We start from the raw sequence: 23,161 nt of genomic DNA, 5'->3' as shown, positions 1-23,161 counted from the left end.
ACTTATATCACACCACAATTAAGGAACCATGGGAACTACAATGGTATAGTGAGGTCTGGGTAGATCTGGATGGGGATGGGGAAATATATATGACCTGTACACCTGATGAATATGCTAGCAGAGGTCAGAGCTCACGAAGTGTTTGTAGGGCTTGGATGCCAATTAAAGGGACCCCCACATGGGATGAGGCAGGGATGAGGCAGTGCAAGAAGCAGAGTACTATCGGAATGAAAATAACCGTAAGGATTAGTTTGTTACTTTAGATGTAACGAAAAGGGGGAATGTGTGGGAGTGAGGGGTCGTTTGGACCCCCCTTGCACATTCTGCATGATACGGACCACTTTCTCACGCATTAGCGGGGGATGCCTCCATTGCCCTTGTGCTAACATTAGCATAATTTTCAGCTATTGTGAGATACACTTGGCTTCCATTTTGTGTGCCCTCGACTCCATCTTTGGACTAGGCCTCACTCCGATAATACGAAAAGACTTCTCTCCCCTCTGCAGCGCCGCGCACAGCGCGCTCATGGCCCCCACCTTTTCTTCCCCTGTCTGAAAGCTTCACAAATCCCTTTCTCATGGATGCACCGGGAATAATTGCAACAAAGAGTGAACTGTATCATCTCACCCTTCCTCTGTGATCACTGTCCTGTGTGTGAATTGGCCTGAACTATGCCTTGTAGCTCATCCATCTCTACAAACTTGCTCCTACTCCCTTGCCCCCGCTGTTGGAAAATGACTGCCAATGTAACCCGGTGCCCTCCTAAGGTATTATCTTGATGTACCAGAAATGTGACTGTGCTGTGCAGCCCACCCCAGAGTGCCCCCACTAAGTCCAGCCCTCTGTCGCAGTATATTGTGCCCTAACACTAACATATGTGATTATACTCCCCACTCGCCTTGATGTGCTAAAACCCGCCCAGTCGCCCAGGTTATCACAGGAGACAAGCCCCCTAAGCCCTGTACCCCATAAAAGTCCCAATGAAAGACGATGTAATCACTTGCATGCAATGTATAGGTTTTCAAGATGTACTCAAAGGTATACTAATGATTGTTGTTTATTATATGTCTAGTGGTAGTTTCTCATGCCAGCTTAGTTTGTGTCAACTCTACCTCACCGTGACCTAACCCTCACCCCTCCTGGACATAGGCAGCTGGACCTCGTGACGCTCACCCTTCCGCCAACTGGGCAGCCTATCCGGAGAAAGCAGTGCCTAAAGAAACATACGTGACATCGCTCCCCAACCAATCCTGTACCAATGTAAGACCCTATGTTAATGATGTCACTGATGATGCTGTTTTGCTTTATATTTCCATGTAACTGTATTGTTTGCCAGAGCGCTCTGGAGGCAGCAGCGTTCGCTGGATGCCAACTTTACATAAAGTCTTTAAATCTTGCAACCTGTTCTCTTAGTCTCATTCCCTACTGGGATGTGTTATATTTTATGAGGTTGTATTGGTAAATCGGGGAGTGAGCCTTTACACTGGGAAGGAGAAGGACACAGCTCATGTGCCTGGTGGTCGGGACAAAAATATAGTAATATTTTGTTTATGCAGTATTGCTTCGTGTCGGTTTCCCCCTCCCCCCCCCCCTTGCACGCACTAACACCCAATCTTATTAATGCTCAAATGCAATGACACGCATTTGATCAACTTCGGAAATATGATCGGCTGAAAATGAATTTAAGCATGTACCCTGGTACACGTTTACGCACACACGCACTCACCCTTTTTGCACAGGTGCATTGTTGTTAAAGAAAATGCTTTGTGACTCCTTTTGTGAAGTCAAAAGAAAGCATGGTGCAAAGCAGGCAGAAAACAGGAGTTGACTTGGCACATACGTTGTGGCTCTTTTCCGCAAAGTGCTCCCTTACTTGATGTAATATTTATTTATTTCTAATGCCTTTAGTGCAGACCAGGACCACATGGGCGTTAGAGTGCTGTACAGTGACGCAATGAAGACAATATTGGGATGTTGGAGGGAGGGAAGGCGCTAGAGAGTGAGGAGCTCCTGCAGTGTGGAGTGATGGGAAATTGGACACTAGTCACCCAATGTGCACCTAGGACCTTTCCATAGGGCCAGGCGAGAGGGTGGATTCACTGATTAACTTTACTAAAGTATTGTCAACAGAAAACCCTAAGTCAGGAGCAGCTTAAAGACACCACCTACATAACTGTATCCTGCGATGTATCATTCACAAATCTTGTAGTGTTCAAAGACATTTTATTTTCATACATAAATTATAAATTCAATAATACATATAAAAAATGATGAATATTACATACATGTTAAAACAAGGCGGTACCTATACATTAATCAATACAATTTAGTTCAAAATAGATAAACCCATAAGGTTGTGCAGTCACACCAATTCCTAGCACCTATGTACAACCACTTTTGCGACTTAAATGTACACTCCTATTCTCATAAATCTTCCAGGTCCAATAGGAGAAACATGCTCCTAACGTTTTCTTTGTGACCGTCCAGCTGAGCCCTACATGTTTCAATCTCACTGTTGAGTGTCAGGGTTTTCATCAGGGCCTACTATGTCTTATTGGTAGGTGCAAGGTACCTAAAAGCAGTTCATATAGCGTAGCTGGTCAGATAGCACAGCGAGTAAAGTGCACCCTTTGACATCTGTGCAGAGCCTGCTGACCAGGGCCAAAGTCAGCCTTTCATCTTTCCACGGTCGGTAAATAAGCACCACACACCGTGGGTAATAATAAGCAGCGTTCAGATGCCTGAGGGTTCGTATTGCTATATAAATGCAACATTATTACTATTATCTCTGTCGTTTATTCTGAGAGAGTACTATGAAATAGATTTGATTTTCCCAACCGCCAGCCTTCTTTAAGGTGAGGGACGTATGCCAGTTTGAGTTGTTGGTAAATATCCTGAGAGTTGCTAAATGTCATCGGGTGAAAGAGAGTAGCTCTTTTGTTGTTAGCCTGTCTCGATCTACTGGGGGGTGGGGGGAATTCTGAATGACCCTCACATCGTGTTGCAACTGGTTGCAACTTTACTAAAGACCTTAACAGAATTTGGACATCCGCTATACATCCACCAGGATCTGCGTAACAATGTACTAATCGAAAGCAGAGAATAGCTCTTTTCCTTAGTTGGTGCATTGTGAATATTTATGCAGCGTCGACTCGCCAGCATCTCATAGTATCAGTGTTGTAAAGTGTTAGTGTGGTTGGCCAGTTGCTGCCCAGGATAGGGAGCGACAGTGTAAGGGTTGTCTGTGTTTTGTGTTTCCACGTGTCTAGGTATTTGGGATTTGCAATGATTTTAACTGTCTTGGTATTACTTTAAAGTGGGTTTTACCTCTTACTACTAATGGTGTACCTCTCCTGATGCGTATTAACGCATTTCCTCTAGCAGGTGTGAGTGCTCAGTCGGTTAATCACCTGCTGCTGCGATATGTTTGCAACCCGCAAGTGGCAAGTTCAAATCTGAAAGGATTCAGCCAGCATTTCATCTTTCTAAAGTCGATGAGAGAGTGTACCCCCGAGTGGCTACTAAATTGAGTACTGAAGAGCTGGGAAAATATTCAACCCTAGAATTGTCAAACAACATAGCGGAACCCACAAGATTGGTTAAACCGCTACCTAAACAAACACATCCTATTAAAGCTCCTCGTGCCGGCTCAAAAACAATAAGAAAGGGCAGTAAAAAACCACAACGCCCTTTTAAGTTACTATCAGACTTTTTCAATAGACACTCTAAAGCCATCCAAGAAAAATGTAAAGAGCTGACCGACGCAGAAATCCTTGAGGCAGCTGATGCAATAACACCACCTAGTAAGCATCGTAGATTGTTACAAGCAAAACGAAGATCCCCTATCCCCCAAACAAATGATGACACCTGGCCAGCTCCGGATATTGATCCAACAAAATGGCACTTCTCAGGCCAAGTGTCCTCAAAAATACCACAAATTATCCAGGAAGAGTTGGGGACTCCGCAGGTTCGAAACTTGGCACAACCATCTACAACTAATCTAACACCAGTCCCAGAAAGCACTACTTCTGCGAAAACCTTCACCAGTGATCAAGAAGTGCAGAGTCGCACCCAGACTTTCACGCGAGAGCAAGTCGAAGGAGAGAGCTCTGTTCCTCTCCTAACCGCCTCGGCACCACCAAAGCAAACTGGTTCCATGATAATAAACCCCACTCAATTTCTGATACAAGACCAACAAACGACCAATGACACATCACATCAACCAAACGACAGCACCGAGCACAAAGATCAGGTTCTGTCGACCTCACCTCAACAACTAAGCGAGCCCTCAAGATTAATCCCACAAACTCAAGACAAAGATGGTGGAAGTCAGTATTCTGTCAAATCTAAAAACAAGTTACAGTTTGAGAAAACTTTAGATTCTTTCTACTCAAACCTAGACAATTATAGTAACCAAAGAAGACATTCTTATGACTTCCCCCCTAGAAGATCATCAAACATCATTGCACCCCCCATACGACCATCAACTCCTGGGATAATTAAATCAGCTGTTCATCGTGATACCAATGCAACTGACCCACATCCAAAAAAGCTTGACACTTGTACTTTAATGTCAGCACTATCGATAGCCCTCAACCCTTTCATTAAACTATACGAAACAATAGCGGACTCGTTGAAAGACCACACAGCGATTCAAACTTCAATGCTGAACAAAATAACTTTTTTAGAGGGTTATATCATGGCACAAGAATCAAAGATTTCCGCATCTACGATCAAACTGAACCAAGATCAGATTACCGACCCACCTCAAAAATTGGCTCCAACTACGTGCTATACCTCCCAGGTCATCTCACAAACAAACTCAGAAAATACCCAAATTTCTTCATTCATCGATCTAACTATCCCACCCACTTTCTTGACAGAAAAAACCAAGTTGACAAAAAGGGTGGAAAAAAAAAATTCTCACCAACAAGGATCAACACCAATAACACCCTTAATTCAACAAGTGAATTCAACAAGCTCAAAAGCAATAGATGCTCAAAGAGACCTCTTTACTCCATCAAAAATAAAGGATAAACCAAAGAAAACTGAGGTGGTAAGCAGAGTCGAAAAAGAAATACAAAATGTATCTCCTAGAGGAATAGAAGCATTTCTAAATGACGAAGAAATGATGAACATCTCTCAACACATCAGTGACCAATCAACCACTTCGAACCAAAACTCGGAAGAAATTTTCGATCCATCTACAATCCCTACACTGCAGGTAGGAAATTCCAACAAAGAAACAAAGACTAGAGAATCTCCATTTCTAACTCTAGAGGAACGAAGAATGCGACTGGCCACGACCAACCACAAATTTAAAGATCCTGCACTTGAAAAGTCCTTGATAGCCCCTAAAACGAACGATCCAAAACAAGAAATTGAAAGACGGGAAAAAACTTTTTCGAGTAAACAGCCGGCAAGACGATCCCATAGATCACATAACAATTCCCAACGTTCGTGGCCAAAAGCACAACCAAAGAAACTTTCAACAAGAGCCCCCAGCAAGGAAGCCCAACGACCAATTTACAAATCAAAAATCACAAAACACCACACAAAACCTCTAATACGATGGATATTGAAACTAGAACAGATCCCGGGAAATCATGATGAGGTAACTTTAAATAGAAGATCGGTTATGGATCTATTCAGCTACATTCCGAAACTACGAGTAGTGAAGTCTGATGATCTCCAAATCGTTGACCCGAGCCACCAAGGATCCAGGGCAATTTCACACTTATACATAGCGTCATACGCAACAAAAAATGCCCTGGAATCTGCCCTTGAGGAACTTTTAATAATGGGCTACGATCTCACCGAATCTTCAAGAGAAATTAAAACTTGCAACTACCAAGTTAATAAAGATTACTTGGCATCTACAAAAGTAACAGAATACTCCCAGTCTTCACGTCAAAAACACCACCAATCATCAAAAAAGACGACCAACGGCCTAACCTTGGATCAAAATCCTAAACAGTCTGAAATCACCAATAAACCAAAATCTAAGGAGCCATCTAAAGACCCGGAAAACCTAAACCCAGAGCATAGAGAGCGGGCGGGTAGACTGACGTTCCCAAAAGAAGGTCAAAAACTCCAAAGGACAGTCCAGAACGAACCCCACCCAGTGACAACAAATCCATCTTCAAACCCATCTCTACTTTCTCTCTGGTCATGGTTACCAAAGGCTCTAAAGTTAAACAAACAAAAGTAGCCATTCGAGAACACGATCAACAACAACACAACAGACCGCCTAAACGCAAACGTTCAAAACCAAATAAAACTGTGCTCGTGGAACACCAGAGGTTTCCTTCATTTAACATCAGGATCTTCAAACCTAATAAACTATGATATTGTCTGCTTACAAGAGACATGGCTTATACACTCTCCAGTACTTGATGGCTATGAAACCCACACAGTGTTAGCTAAGAAAGGCTCTTTAGACCGCCCAACGGCTGGTCTCCTGATAGCAATCCGTAGCGGACGAGGTCTCGTAAATTCGCAAAAGCTAAAAGAAAACCACTTCATGCTGATGGTAAAGCTAAATTGGATTACCAAAAAAAGAGAATCGTCTAAAACCTTGCTAAAGACACTCATAATTGTGACCATCTACTGGAACCCAGCCACTATTGAAAGTTCAAGATTCATCAACACAATAGAACAAGAACTGGACTGGGTGCAAGTTACACATAAGCCTGACCACGTAATTTTATGTGGTGACCTCAACATAAACAGTCAACCCTTGGTAAATTCAAAGGGATATAGATCGAAAAAATCAGCAGCAGACCAGAGGCCGACAAAATGGCAAAACTTAATGAAGTCTAGATCTTTCGACAACTTAGATCTAACATTTCCCGACTCTAATAGACTTCCAACTTGGGAAAGAGCAAACTCAACCTCCACAATTGACTATATCTTTGTATCTCGTTCTCTATTACCTCACATCATCTCCTTTAAAGTGATTAAAACAAAGGAAAGTGACCATAACCTACTAGAAACAATTTGGTCTACCTCCTCTCCGATTAACCACACCATGACTTCAGATATTGAACTCTCCACGCAAGGAACAAGACTCAGATTAACGGAAAAAGCAATAACTACTATTACAGCGCAATACAAAGACCACAGTAATCAACTCCCTAGGACAGACGTGGACTACCTACCCCTACTGACCATCTTTAAAGCTCCTCAAAAAAAAAAGAAGACTCCACCACCAGACCGAAAACATACCTATGACACATTAGTCACGGAAAAAAAAAGAGAACTGAGGAGAATAAAAAGACAAGCAAAAGGGTTGGAGCCCTCATCTGCACTTGAGACCATTAAAGTGGCCGTTAAAGACTACAAATCATGGTTAAAATGCTACCGCCATAAGTTGTACCAACAAGACGCGGAAAATATTCTCATGGCCATCACCAGAAACAACGCCAGAGACTTTTGGACCTTACTTCATTCAACTGCACCAGGAGATCGACCATGTCAAATAAATGGAATTGGTCAACTGACCTGGGAACACCACTTCCAAACTCTTTTTAAGAGTCCAACTATCAAAACCCCTTTGATGGAACCAAACGAAACCCCCTGGATCAGTGTGGACAACATTGAGGACATCATTGCCTTAATTAAAAAGTTAAAACCATCACGTGCGCCTGGACCGGATGGCATCACGAACCTCGATTTGAAATCTCATCCAGAGACTTGGGCTCCTCTTTTGAGCCAAATATTTAAACGCTGCACAGCCACAAAATCAATTCCATCTTCATGGACTTGTGCAAACGTCGTCCCTATCTACAAAAAAGGGGATAGATTAGACCCAGCGAATTATCGCCCTATCGCCCTCCTTGACCCAATAGGCAAAATGTTTGGGTCCTTGCTGCTAAAACATTTCATTACTTGGGCCAAAGATTCCCCGTGCCACGACAAGCTTCAAACTGGCTTTAAAAAGAACCTGGGGACTAATGCCAACATTTTGATATTGAGTGCCCTCAAAAGCAAAATCTCGGAGGGTCGCCCACGTCTATATATCATCTTTGTCGATCTCACACAAGCTTTTGACAAAGTTGATCGAGAAAGACTGTGGAGAAAGCTTACCCTATGGAGATGTCCATTAGACGTACTCAACCCAATTAAAGCCCTCTACTCAAATACTACCATGAGGGTCCTTCTGAACAAGCAAGGCACTTTAACACAAGCAATAACAACAAACAGAGGCGTCAAACAGGGATGTCCACTAGCACCGGCTCTGTTTTTGTCCTATTTAGGCGACTTCCAGGAAACGGAAACAAAGATTAGAGTTTTCCCACCTAAACTCGGAGGAGAACAAATTAGTCGCCTACTCTACGCCGACGACCTGATTTTGCTGGATAATACCCCCGTTGGCCTTCAACGTCAATTAACAAACCTTCAACTCTACATGACGTCAAACAATTTGGAAATAAATGAATCCAAAACAAAAATGATGACAATAGAGAAATTCTCTAAAAAGAAATCAGCACCGAATTTGAAACTTGGCACTACTACCATTGAAAAAGTCACAAATTTTAAATATTTGGGAGTCACCCTAGATAGCTCATACAAAGAAAAAGCAATGCAAGAGTCCCTACGCGCCAAAACTACCAAGCTAGCCACACAAGGAAAGGCGATTGACATCAAATATGGTAGATTCTCAATTAGACCTGTAAGAGATTTCTACAAAATGAAAGTTATCCCATCCTTGACATATGGCGCCGAAGCAATGCCGAATCTTCCTCACGACTTATGGCCAAAACTAGAAGCAAACTTCTGGCGCCCAATCTTGGGCCTGCCGAAAACAACTCCGATACCAGTAATTAGACGAGAACTAACTCTCTCCTCGCTAAAATCAATTGTGGATTGCAATAGCGTCATGCTTTATCGGAAATGTAGACAGAAAGAAACGCCTTACGCATACCAACTGATAAGTGAAGAAATCCGACTGGGTACTTGCCATATGCTCACTCGATGGGAAACTAAAGTCTTGAACATCTTAGACTCAGTTGCCTGTAACACAGAAGATCTCATCGCCAATCCCGTTCGAGTTGTCAAGAAAATCAAAGAACTCGACTGGATCAACACCAATGACTCTGCCTCAAAATACAAACTTGCCAGTCACCTTCCTCCCTTCTCTAAGAAACTTGATTCTATCCAACCTTTTCTGAAATTATTTCCAAATAGAGCGGCCCGAAATTATTTTTTAAAAATAAGATTGAACCTTCTAGAAACCAACGAAATACTGGCGATTAGACAACAATCCTTATCCAGCTTCTGCCGTCTCTGCAAGTCCACTACGGACAAGGAAACCATACGCCACCTCCTCCTGAACTGTCCGGCGACGATAGAAATTCGTGACAGATACCTGACAGACATTTTTACAAATTTTACTCTTCAAAAGGAAGAAACGTGTTGGAACAAACTGTTGGACGGAGACAAACAGGCATGGCAGTTGGCAACTATAAACATCATGAAACACATCCTTAACGTGCTTCTTCCAACACAGACTGAATGAAAAGTTCCACCGTTTCTTCCGTTTCTCTCGAACAAATCCTTTCCTCTCAACTGTTTTTTTTCTCTTTTTTGGAAACTTTGTTAAAAAATCTAGAAAGATTATATACAAATAAAAAAAAAAAAAAAAAAAAAAAAAAATATTGCCTGCTATTTGTAGTGCTTTGAAGCCTCATACCCATGGCAGTGCCTGCTAACCTGGAGTCTATCCCCAAAACGAATTCACAATATGAATGAGCCTCTGCCTGGCAAAGCTTCTGATAACTGCTCATTGCACCCGCGTTCTTGGCACGGCTCCCCTCGAATGCGCTAATCTTGAAACGTAAAGGGAGTTGGTTTAAATGAGCTGCCAGTTTTTGAAATGTTCTGCTCTGGGCAGCTGGCATATGTTTCTGAGCAGAATTCATTCCCCTTCTGATGTCGGTGTTTCATAATCAAATCCTCCGCAGTGCGTGCCTGAGCAATGCCATTTCTCTGATATGGTGCCAGGGTCGCATACTGCTGAAATGACATGACGGTGGCGGCGGGAGGTTGGGTGGCAGCAAGAGGCATGCGGTGTGAACGCGTGCGGCTGGTCAGCCGTGCCCAAGATCAAAACACTGGAGCGGACAAAGGCGAGATTCAGGAGGAATGACAAGCGGACAATGACGTTCTGGTAAGTCGAGGCACACTCCCATAAAAAGAATACACATTTAAGTTTTTTAATTAAAAAAATACTCTCTGCAGCGTTCTTGGCAAAATTAAGCGTGTACAGACGTGGGAGCGATTAAGTAAAATCATATTTTATGTTTTTGGCAGAGTGGTGGCTTGCTGACATTGAGTTTCTGCCACAAGGAGGAGGGACTAAAGGGTCCTAGACCAGACCTTTGCAGCTATGCCAGGATTATAGAATGGTAGGATTTGTAAAAGTGTAAATAAATAAAGAAATATGCAAAATCCTTTAAAATGAGTTCCCTCTGGAATGTCTTTGGTCTATACCGTGTTAAACCCCTGGCCCCAGTGGGCAAATGAGAAAATGGTCATTTTGTAATCTTTCTCTCTTATAAGAACACTGACGAGTGGTGGCTGGAGTGTTCTGAATGAACATTAAACCACTGGCGTTGCTTTGGACAACCCACCAAACCATTGCCGTGCAGACTGCCTTGCCATGCCAGAAGGGGACAGACCATATGCAACACAGGCTTGCTCCAACTTCCAAAAGGACAGTCCCCCTCCCCCCTGAAGTGGTAGGTCCCATCCCTTCTGCACAGAAAAGCAAGCACCCCAGCCATGGTTCGGTGGGTTGCTCGGAGCAATGCCTGTTGTGATTTATTGCAAACTTACCATCTGCCATTCTTCAGTGTTGCATTTGTCACCGTAAGCAGGAGGGGGCGGCGGGGTTGTGCCCAGATGAGGGTCCCAAGACTTCTGTACCGAAAGACCCAAGCTACACCACCCTCACGAGGGGATGGGTAGGTTCCATCGCAGGTTTTTCCATCAAGGGAGAAATCATCGAATTTTATTTTTTTTAACTAACTTTTCTGCAAATGTTTGAGGGGGTGGGTTAGGGTAATATAAACGCTAGATAGGGGCTGGAGGAAACTGCGGGTAGGGGGTCTCCCTTGCATACATTTGCGGTAAAATGTCCTACAAAAAAGAAAATTCGATGAATTCTCCCACGATGAAAACATCTTGAGGAAATGAAATAGAAGTCTCACAAGGCCTGATTAGGCCGGAGAATGTCTTGAGTTCCTTGTGATCTTGTGCCGAAGGGAAGTGACCTACAAGTCCAGACTGGACTTTCCCAGTTGCGATGGACCCCAGCCTGACTTAGATGTGGTTTTCCCCCTTGTGTAGGGGCTTAGCAGGCAGAACAGCTGTGGGCTGTACAGTTGCCCAGAGCAATGCCAGGGGTCGTGATTAATTCCATACCTACCATCCATCACTCTTCAATGTTGCATTTGTCACCCTAAGTGGACCAGGCATAGGGCCGAAGTCTGCTATGCCAAGAGACTCCAGACACACCTCACCTATGTAGCCGAAGAGGCTGAAACATGCCTGGGGTTGCATGTCGCCTCGTGCAGAAGGGCTGTGAGCCAGCAGCTTCAGCGGGACTACCCCTTCTGGACAGGGACCGAGTCTGATTTCCATATGGTCTTATTTGTGTACTTTTTTTTATTTACATTAATTTATTGCAAAATGTTTACAAAAGAGCAAAAAAAATCCTAATCGTCCAATATCCATGTCCTTTTCCAAAGGTCGAGGAGGTCGGTAAAAAACAAAACAGAAAATGATAGGCTCTTGCTGCCCTGAAAGCTTAACATTCAGAGAGCACAAAACAGGAAAGCAAGAAGCAGAAGGAAAGAAGTGCAAAGCGAGGCAAGAAAGGCAAGCCGGGCCATATGTGGGTCTATAACCCACTGAGCACTCAGGTCCTGCGCCAAAGGATTCCGCTGTGGCAGAACCTCAGTCATAAATGCTGTTACTGCAAGGATCAGCAACACCCTTTCTCCACTCAGTACAAATGTCCACCACAAATCTGCACTCAAGGTTCGGGCGTTTTTTAAGATTCGGCCAAAATGTTTGGTTCTGATTTCAGTCAGTCCTGTGCAAAACAGTAGAAGGTGTTTCAGAGTTTCTGCTTGGTTCTCTCTTGTGCAAAACCAACATTTGTTGTTTCCTGGTGATTTTGAAAGTGATCTTTCCCCATTTATTTCATTTGTCCGATAAAGATTAACTGCCTCATCAAGAGTTTGGCGGTAACCCTTAAATGCGGCGGTAACGCTATTACAAGCCGCATTTAAGGGTCTGTCAAATTATGGGTTTGGCTGGATTTACCCCCATCTTACTGCACGATAATACCGCCAACAGTAGTAGCGCCGAAAATTCCCGATTGGGCTCAATGGGAAATGGGGAATTACTGTTTTGCCAAACCCGTGATCCGGCGTTAATAGCAAGAGGGGGTTTGACGGTAACGCTAATAGCACCGGGAGTATCCCGGCGGTAATACCACCGGGATACCGCCCAACTCGTGATGAGGCCCTTAGTCTGAACAATAGACTGTACGGTCCTATGGTCTTTCCCCACTTGCAACGACAGTGGTTAATGGGGTGCCCAGAGCAATCATATTACCAAAGAAAGATCCCGGGAAGTTTAAGGCTATAGGGTTCACCCCCAAAAAAACATTTTTTGTGACCTAGAAAACTAAAGTTTTTGTGCCTTTGTGCTGTCTCTTCTTGACTCGAACGGCTAACACAAATCCTTCAGCAAATATGAGACGTGTCAGCCAAACCATCCACAAACATACGATTAAACAATTATTACCTTTGATTCTGAAGCTTTCACAAATAGTTTAAAAACACATAAGAAATGTAAACATCATACTCATTAAGTACAGGTAGCAACAAAGTGGCAGGTGCAGTGCAATACAGGTGCAGATGTTGTTAACACAACCTAGAGAACAAATGGAATGCCACTAGCTACCTAGAGCCAGTGTGTTGGGCTTCACTCAGACATCGTTGGACAGCAGTAGAATGCCAGAACAAATAGCAGCTATTCTACCTTATCAAACGCATATATTTATAGGCGGCTCCTTCTGGGAGGTTCTGACCCAATTCAATAAGTTGATATAACACACTGCTGATCATTACAGCGTCCTTGATAACCCCGCCCAGAGCAATGCCAGTGGTTCTGATTTATTCCAACCCCACATTCCAAGCACTCTTCAGTGCTCCATTTCTTTCTTTTAAGCTAAACAGGAGCTTTGCTACCAGTCCTTTTACTTACACGTGATTACACATGCCGGGGAAAGCTCTGATCTGATGCCGTTCAGAAAGAGACTGAAAACGTTATGAGGAGGAACTTTCTCTGACGTCTTAGAGCTGACCCCACTGACCTCTTGGGCCAAATAGATGAGTGCTGAAACCCCGTGGATACATTACACTGGAACCCTGTGTCCACAGGGTCATGAGAAGGCAGAGAGCAGAAGAGCACCAGGGCATTCCTATCGGGTAGGTCAGTTCCTTCCCAGATCTGTCAGTGATTTTAAGTAGGCGCAGAAGGTTCTGTGCCTGAGATGAAAACTGTACATTTGATAAGATGTCTACCGCAGAATAGAGTTAATAGATCTCTAGCTGCTACTCATGACATCTGTTGTCCTGGTCTAAGTGTTAACCAAAGGGACACGTGTGGCAGATGACACAGCACCGATTCAATCTGCTGCTACATACCAGTAGCTACTTCAAGAGTTTAATCCTACTGGAAATTGATGTGTATTTTGACGAAGTCCTGACAAAGCACCTCGTATCAAGTCTATTTGGCTGCAATTCTTTACCAGTTACAGAGTCCATTCTCTCTATGCCCGCTGAGACAAAGAAAACATTAAAAAAAACACTTGACTAATTTTAAATGAAGGAGTAAACTGCACAGGGGGGCAGCCAATGTTTGCACTGTAGTGAAAACTGACTCCATGACATTTTACACATTTGCAATAAAATATATGAAAAAGGGCAAAATCCAATTCAGGCCTTGTGTTTTGCACTTGGTTTTGCAAACAGGTCCCTCCTGAGACCCGATTGCACTCCAGGCAGCAAGCACCCTTTTTGCTTGATATGATTCAATATGGATTCGTGTTTTTGCCATGTGTGGTAGATTTGTGTACTTTTCAAGTCATCTGTATTGAACCGAGTATTCTCACAAGTTTAACAATAACCCACATTTCTGTCAATTACACTGGAGAAGTTATGTTCAGAGCCTACAATGAGGACTGGTCTCAGATCACAATTTCACCTCTGAACTGCAGTGTGTGATCCTGGGCAAATCATGTTATCTTACTGTGTGCATCGTTTGCCAAAATGAGTTCTTAGACGTGATTTAGTTCACACTCTCATAATAGCCTCACCTATGGTAGGGACTTGTGCTATAACAATAACACAAACCATTCTTATATTGCACACCACAAGTTGTTTTTTATGTCACTTGGCTCAAGGCAACCGCTTGTACCCTAACTTGCCATGATGCCCTTTGAGTATCAAAGACTGACGGCACTCCATGCCATTTTTGCATGTCATGTAATTTCTAGTGATGCTAACATGCAAAGTAGATGGTCTCATATATCCCTCTTACACGAGTGTCCCCTCATTGCAGATAACACCACTGCCGTTTTTTCTAAGGATTTTTTTGTGTGTAAAGCATTTCAAATCGTGCCTCGTCTCATGGCAGATTACTAGACAGTGCTTTAATTTTACATGTGCTCAATCAGCTGTGCCAGTTGTCCATCATGCACATACATCCATCCATGTTCCCTCCTGTGTCAGGAGCATACATAGACATTATGGTGGAGATGTACTTTTAAGAGTTGATAATGCACCCCAGGGACTGTGTGAAAGGCAGGATGTGGGTGTGTGTGACAAATGGAGATATGCAAAATAGAGTCACAGTATTCAGCTTCATCTGGAACATTTATGTAGGGTAATTACACACAGCACCATACATGTACTGTAGCACTGGTTGGGCATGTGACGCAGGGACAGTAAGTAGTGCCAGTGCTGCCCACATCACCACATTAGGGGGATTCACAATGGTTACTTAAACCTTCAGTCACAGCCCCCACATGGTCCCTGTGTCCCAGACTGCTGGGAATGCACTCCTATATCTCTCTCTCTCTCTCGCTATACATAAACGTGTGTACATACATATATATATAGAGAGAGAGAGAAACAGGCAGGGTGAGAGAAACTACTAACACAGTGATTCCACGCAGTACAAAAGCATAGCAGCATAATATACGTCCATTAGGAAAACAAGAACATGTTCATAGGGGTTAATGATCTTACAATACCACCAACTATATCAACACCTATCTTGCCCCGCTTGCACACCTAAATTCCATCTTCTCCCCAAACTTCCAGTGTTATGCAGATGACACACAACTCTTCTTCAAACTTCCCTCCGATCCTCTTCGCACTTTATCTATCGTTCCTGACTGTCCATCTGCCATCCAGTCCTGGTGTACTTCTAATGATCTCTGCCTCAATGCCAGCAAGACTGAGATCCTTCCTATCAGGACTCCTGCTCCCTCTTTCTCTCCTTCTCTCTGGCCATCCTCTATGGGCTCTCCCCCTTCTCCTTCATCTGCAGCCAGAAACCTTGGAGTCATCTTCGACTCCTCTCTCTCCTTCATCCCCCACATTCAGGACCTTGCCAAGAAGTCCCACTTTCAACTCCACCTCCTCAAAGGAATTCTTCCTCCCCTCACCTTCCCCCTGTAGAGGAGGAGCCATGTACCCCTACTCCAACTGCCCACCCATATTACCTGTCTGTTGGAAACCAGAGTATGAGACATAGACAGAGCAGTTGAAAAGACAAAGAGCAGAGTATGGACTCTGCGCAGTACCAGTGAAAGTGCCAATACCTAAGAAGATCTGGGATGCAAGGTACCCATTGAGAGAACCGTACCTGCATACAAGAAAATATGATGGCCATTTCAATGAGATTCCTGAAGAAGCAAAGCAGATAAATGGTTCTTCACACAGAATCAAACTGACGTCTGTAGAAGAGATGCAGAGACCAGAGAATGCAGATATTCTATAAGGGATCAAGGTGAAGAAGCTTATGCCACAGAAACAGATGAAGATATTAAGCTAGTTTACACGTGTACAGATGCAAAAGAAACGCAAGCAGACAAAGTAATTTTGAGGCTAGCTTTACAGTAAATAGATTGCTGTAAGTGCCAATATATATATATATGTATATATATATATATATATATATATATATATATATATATATATATATATATATATATATATATATATATATATATATATGCATATGGTCTAGTAAAGGATGGATGTTTCCACTATGCATTATGAGCAGTGCTCGACATTAGCAAGAAGGCCTCATTTCAGTGTGTCGCTGTTAACCAGCAAATTGAATTACAAAATGAATCTCATCAGAAGAAGTTGGATGAGCCAAGAAGCCAAGGTCTTATCAAACTGGAATGAGCTGACATTTGATACAATTTGTGTCAAAGAACAGAAACTCTTGTCCAGAAGGCTTGAGCAAAACAAAAGACGTCAGAGGACTATTAGAAAATAGTATTTTAATACACGAAAAGGCTCAATTCCATGGTCTCCAGTCACGTGGAAGGGTGAAGTTGGAAGAGCGAGGTGGTCACAACTACGCACAAGGGCAGCATGTGCCCACACTCCTTAAAATTCTCAGACTACAGTACAAACTCAAGGGCAGGCTTCAAAGCCCTAATTGACACTGGACCATTGAGGTGATGATGGATTGATTTGCTAATTGGTGGGAAGCTAGTGTTAAGACGAGCTCACCCACACCTGGTTGTTCAGTCTGCAAGCTGCTAGACATAGGTGGAAAAGTACTGACGGGAGTTAGAAGCCAACCAATTGTAGAGGACCGTGTAATCAAGGGTCGTATAGTTTATGTAGCCAATGGGACGTCATGCATTTAGTGACATTCATAGTGGCCATTTTAAGGAGAGGGCTTAGTTGCCCCAAGTGATGTTAAGTACCCTATCACTTTCCTTCACTGTTCTATACTGATATGGAACTTGTACTTAGATACTCACTTAGAGCCTATGACTTTCCTCAATAATAGGCTTTTGTAGTTTGCCACGTAGGATGACGTCGGTAATGACGCAGGTCAACATGTCACTGATGATGATTTTGCCTAATATAACCTCAGTTTTTTGTAAAATTCGTTGAGCAAGAGGATCGATTGAGTGCTGATGTTCGTTGTACTCCCTGTTTTAGATAGTTGATATTAAAACAGATTTCCTTTTGCCAGACTACCTGAGTCGTTTCGATTATTGATGTATGAATAATATCTGCATCCCCATCCATCTCAAGGGTGATTGCTACCCATCAAAGGGGCTGGGATATCCAGTTCAGTTGGTAGCAGAGAGAGGGTGGTTTGTCAAAAAATCCATCGACATAAGTAAACTTTAGAGTCCCGGAAATATCGCACGACTTTTTCCATTCGGCTGACAAGATGTGAAGCTCCCGTAGATAGTGGTTAGTGTAATTATCAAGACCTTGCAAGATGGGTGTGACGGGCCCCAGAGTTTCCATAGAATCCCCTCCCACGTCTACGAGAAGCTGATCGGAGGACAGTTTAAAGAGGCGGTAAAAGAGGCATGCGATTCCGAGAGTCAGAACACGAACATGCGAATGGTGAGTAGAAACTGAGGAGAGTGGCAAATTGATGCATGCGTAGTAAATAAAAGGAAGTGATAAGGGTAAAGGAGAGTAACGGAGGGAGGCGGGATAAACATACCATGAGAATAAGAGTGTTAAAGTATTGAATAGATATTGAGTTGAGTGTGGCCGAGCATTATATAATCATGAGAGAGGCCACAATAAAGAGGATATGCCCATACCCAAGTTTTAAAGAACATTAGAAGAAATTTGAACCCAGAGTCCCGTAGTGGAACACATAGAAAACATATTTGATTAAAGGCGAATCCAAAGGGGCTAATTTACAGTTTGTATGACGTGTTTTTAGAGGGCAAGATGAAACTTAGAGAAAAGATTGTAGGAGATTTGTGTGACCGGTCGAGTCTGTATATTTGTTTTATTTGGTTTTGAAGAATGATGATGTCATAAACGGAACAAAAAATTGATTGTTTTGTATTGCACTTGATGGTTGTTGTTTTTTAGTAAGATTAAAGTAAAAATTGTGGTTAACGGGATTGGAGCTTGCGACGGTTGGTGCTTGCCCATATTGAGTTGTTTTCCTGAAACATATTTTTTAATCTGTGATTAAAGCAAGCGAGCGTTAACAAGTTAAGAGTGAAGGGTTAAGATGGAGGATATATTCCATTTGTGCATCTCTGCAAGCAATTACCAAAACATGCACCCAAACTTAGACAGTATACTGCAGAATGGGTTAAAGGAACCGCAGATAAAATGTTTATGCCGTGGCCACAAGGATGGTCACTATCGAAGGCAGTCCTGCAGCATATGATGGCATATTTGCATGCAGCATATACTGGGAAGAAGCTAGACAAGCGCCTAGCGAGCTTAGAGCTCTGGAAAATGTACCAGTAGGAGGGAGGTGAGCTGCCTCCTATAGACTGGATACTTAATGTATGCGAAGAGGGGGGTGAAGAGCCCTCTGCTCCACCCGCCCCGTCTGAAATAAAAGACGAGAATAAGAAAGATGATGGGTTATACCCATTGAGGGAACTTAAAACAGCGGCAGGGTATAGTAACTCGGCATATGAGTCACCCACGCAAAGTAGTGATGAGGGCACAGAGAAAAATACTGAGAAAGATGTAATCTATAAGGTCCCGGGGGACAAGGAGAGACAGGATAAGGAAAGAAGCAATCAAGTAAGTACACTTCTAGATATAGGAAGAGAAATAAAGAGAAGGAAACGAGAAAGAGATAAAGCGGATGAGATAGCGGTCTTACACAATGAATGGAGGGGAGGTCAGATTTTGCTTAAACTATGGTAAAAGCATTGAGGACGTAAGACAAAGAGAAGATCAAGATGAGCAAGATAAAAAAGATAAAGAAAGGGAGGAACGATTGAAAGATGAAGGGGCAAAAAAGAAAGATAGACAGAGACGAGAGCAGTTATATCAAGATGAACAAGCAAACAAACAGGAGAGAACAGAAGAGCAAAGAAAACTAGATAACAGACAGAGAGCAATGGATGAGCAGGAAAGATTAGAGTGAAAAAGAATAGAAGAAGAGGAACAGAAGTTAAGGGATAAAAGAATACAGAGATGAAGGGACGAGAAGATACAAAGGGCAAATGAGAGAAGGGATATGAAGAAAAAAGAGGAAGGCAGAGTGAGAGATGAAGCGAGAAAGCAAGGAGAATTTGACGATGATATGGAATGCAAAAGAATGCAGAGAGCACGTGATCTTTATCGCCTGGAAAAGGAAGAGATCCTAATCTACAAGTAGCATAGGAGGATATAGAGGAATTTTTTCCAGAATATGAGTTATTACCAGGCCCGCTTAGAGCAAATCTAGAAGACGAGTTTGACTCTAGGAGCATTGGGGAAACGATCGATAAAGTATACCATGAAATGAAAGCTCAGAAAGAGCTAAGAGGAAAGGGAAAAAATTATCGACTTGAGAGTACTCCGTTGTATGACACAGAGGAAGCCTCATGTAGCACGAATCATAAGGAGCTGTCTCTAGACAGACTCACTCTAAATAGAGATGACGAAGAGAGAAGTTGCACGAGTTGGGCACAAGAAATATCATACGAAGACAGGGAAATCTTCCATGGGGAAGAGAGAGATGACGCATGTGGTCCTGAGGGATGCTTTCCTATGGATAAGGAAGTAAGATGGTCAGATTTAAACGCACCTATACCTAGGGCGTCAGAACCATTGACACAATCAGGCAGACCTAAAGGGTGACTCCATGGTGAGAGGGAGATTAACCGCCTCATGTAAGCAGATTAAGATCATTGCCAGGGAGAAGGCGATGCAGCAATATTGTGCCCACGGTAGATAGACAAATGATGAGAGATGAGAATGAGTTTGGGGCTTCGCAGTTTCCCTTGCTAGCGAAAGGAGGAATGAGACCACAGTATATACCATGGCCTCAAATGTATAGAGATAATTTAACGTGTAAACTCCCGACTTTCACTTCTGGTGCTGGGAAATGGATACATGAGTTAGAAAAAATGACGGGGGGAACCATGTTGGCTATAGGGAACATTAAGGGTCTCATAATCGCCTTTGTTGAGCTGAGCGTGGGAGAGCGGTCGCCGGTAGCCAAGAGGGAACTGCAGGCCAGGAAGCCCTGCCTGGCCCTAGCGGGCCTCTGTGAGTGATTTGTGTGTTTTTAAAAATAAAAAAAAGAATTTTGCATTTGCGCTCCGAGCGCGTTGTTGTGCCTGCTCTCCCCTCCCCTCCCACTTCCTGGTCCTCCTCTCCCTCCCGCCTCCCTGCCCGCCCACACCCCCCTCCCCTTCCTCTCCTCCCTCTTCTATAACCACCCCGCTCCTGGGCAGCCCTCTGCCCGGCAGCCCCCTGCGGCTAAGGGCCCCAAGGCCAAGGGCGACTCCTGCAGTTGCGGCTCCCTGTGTGTCTGCAGGTGTCCGCAGGGGACGCAAGGCGCAAGTAAATTTCGCCTTCTCCACCTTCTTCCTGCCCACTGCATTCGCACGGTGTCTTCACGTCACTGTGTTCCACAGTTGTGGTAACTAGGGTTTTTCTCTCCTCGCAGGATTCTCAAACTTAGGTGGCCTCTCCACTGTGTTCCTAAAACACAATACTGTTGTTGTTCTGAAATGTGGTAACCTGTCTTGCCGTTCCTTCCTGTCTGTGGGCTCTCGCATCATCTGTCTCCCCCCCCACTCCATGGTGCTCTCTATCTCGCCTATCTTCTCTAACTGCTTCTCTATTGACTATCCTGCTCTCCTCACTAAATCTGGTAGGAAAAAGTGTAAAAAGGACATCCTGGTCTCCAACCCAGGCCTCCCCATCGCTGACACCTACACTAGTGCCTGCTCTAAGGAAACTCTCACTGACATCCTCTTTTTCGTGCCTTCACCTAACCTATGGACCCTTCATATGAAGAGCTGGACCCTTCATATGGTCTCTGTGCTCTCTCCTTTTTCCTCTTCTCCCATTAATGGTGGCACCCGTTGGGATGTCCTCTTGGCCCCCTTCCGCTCCTCTAAGGCCATCATTAATGTCTACGCTAATGGGACCGTCTTGGTCCAAGGCCCTCAGGCCAACCTTCACCTCTTTGATAGACGCTTCCCTCGCCTCATCAACTTCATTTCCTCCCCTGCTGTCCCCCCCTGTCTTCGGCTACCTTGCCTCTACCCTCCCTCCCTGCCCCCTCTCGCACTCCCTCTTCACCTCCTTCTTCTACACCGCTGCAGGGCGTACCTCTGATCTGTACCCCTCCCCAGAAGTCCTTCAAGGATGGCAACCTTCTCCACTTTGCCACTCTTAACTCTCGCTCTGCCATCAAGCATTCCTCCGATATCTGTCGCCTTCTTGAGGAACTGGACCTTGACGTCCTCGGTCTCACTGAGACATGGTTCACAGCCAGCTCTGTCACGAGCTTTGACACACTCCTACCTGAAGGTTACAAGATCCTCTCTGTGCCCAGGCCCTACCGTGCAGGGGGGGGTGTTGCCCTTATCTTCCCTGAGTGGATTCCTGCCACTTTCACTCCTACGCAGACCTACTCCTCTTTTGAATGTCTTGTCTGCCGACTCTCTCTCTCTCCTAGCCATTCCCTTACCGTGGCTACTATCTATCGGCCACCTGGTCAAATTTCCTCCTTCCTCTCTGAGTGGGCTGACCTCTCCTCCTCACTCCTGTCCTCTACCACTCAGCTCCTCTTTCTTGGGGACTTCAACATCCACCTAGATGCCTCCTGTCCCCCCACTGGACTCTTTCGTGACCTCTGCGTCTCTCTCTCACTCTCTATTCTCCCGTCTGGGCCTACTCATTCTGCAGGGCACACTCTTGATGCTCTGATCTCTTCTGACCTTCCCCTCTCTGTCCCTCTCTCCACTCCTCTCTCCTGGAGTGATCACTTTCTCCTATCCTCCCACCTCACCCTCCCTACCCCACAGGCAAAGCCACCCTCATCATTGCCACCCACCTTCTCGGTCATCCGACCCATGAAGTGCGTGTCAGTTGCGGCTTTCGCTGCCACCTTCTCGCCCCCCCCCCTCGCCCTTCGGCTGACTCCCACCCTGACACAGCCCTCTCCTTGCTCCACTCTGCTATATCTGATACTCTTGATATCCTTGCCCCTGTCATGAAAATCCGCCTGAAGCCCAAAGCCAAATGTAACTCCTGGTATGATTCGGATCTCGTCACCCTAAAACGCAAGTGCAGGGTGGCAGAGAGGAAATGGCGTGCTTCATGTTCATCCTCTGACAAACTGGCCTGCCGCCTGCTCCAAAGGCAATACCGTCTCTCTGTTCTCACCAAGAAGAGAGCCCTTATCCAAGCCCGCATCTCTGCGGCATCTAACAACCCGGCTGAACTCTTTAAAATCTGCAAGGAGCTTGCCAACCCTGCTGCAGTCTCTACCTCTCCTGTCCCCTCCCATGCCCTCTGCACTGCACTGGCCTCCCACTTCATCTCTAAAACTCAGGACATCCTGTCCTCACTCTCCTCCTATCACCTCCCCCCCTCTCTTCCCTGCTCTTCCTCTGGCCCTTCTGCAGCCACCCCTCCTCCCTCCTTCTCTGCCTTTCCCCTTTTTTCTGCTGACGAGGTTTCCAGACAAGTCTGATCTATGAAAGTCTTGTCTAAACAGATTCACCCCTGTTCCTCCAAAACTATCAAGGACCACATCGACTCCCTGGCTCCTGCCCTGGCTGACTTTTGCAACCACTCCTTCGCCTCTGGAGTCTTCCCATCCCCCCTCAAGCACTCCCTTGTGCACCCTCTCCTTAAGAAACCCTCTGCCGACCCCTCCTGTCCGGCTAACTATCGCCCAATCTCCATCACTCCCTTCCTGGGCAAGCTCCTGGAGAAACTGGCCATCTCTCAGCTTAACCTCCATGCTGAAGCTGTTGATAGTCTCCATGACCATCAATCTGGCTTCAGAGCGGCCAGAAGCACGGAAACTGCTCTCCTGAACATCCGTGAGGACCTGCTCTTGAACCTCGACTCCAACACTCCGTGTGTTCTCATTC

This window comes from Ambystoma mexicanum, chromosome 7q, assembly GCF_040938575.1.
Source record: "Ambystoma mexicanum isolate Mex_15411 chromosome 7q, UKY_AmexF1_1, whole genome shotgun sequence".
NCBI lineage: Eukaryota > Metazoa > Chordata > Amphibia > Caudata > Ambystomatidae > Ambystoma > Ambystoma mexicanum.
This window is presented reverse-complemented; position numbering follows the sequence as displayed.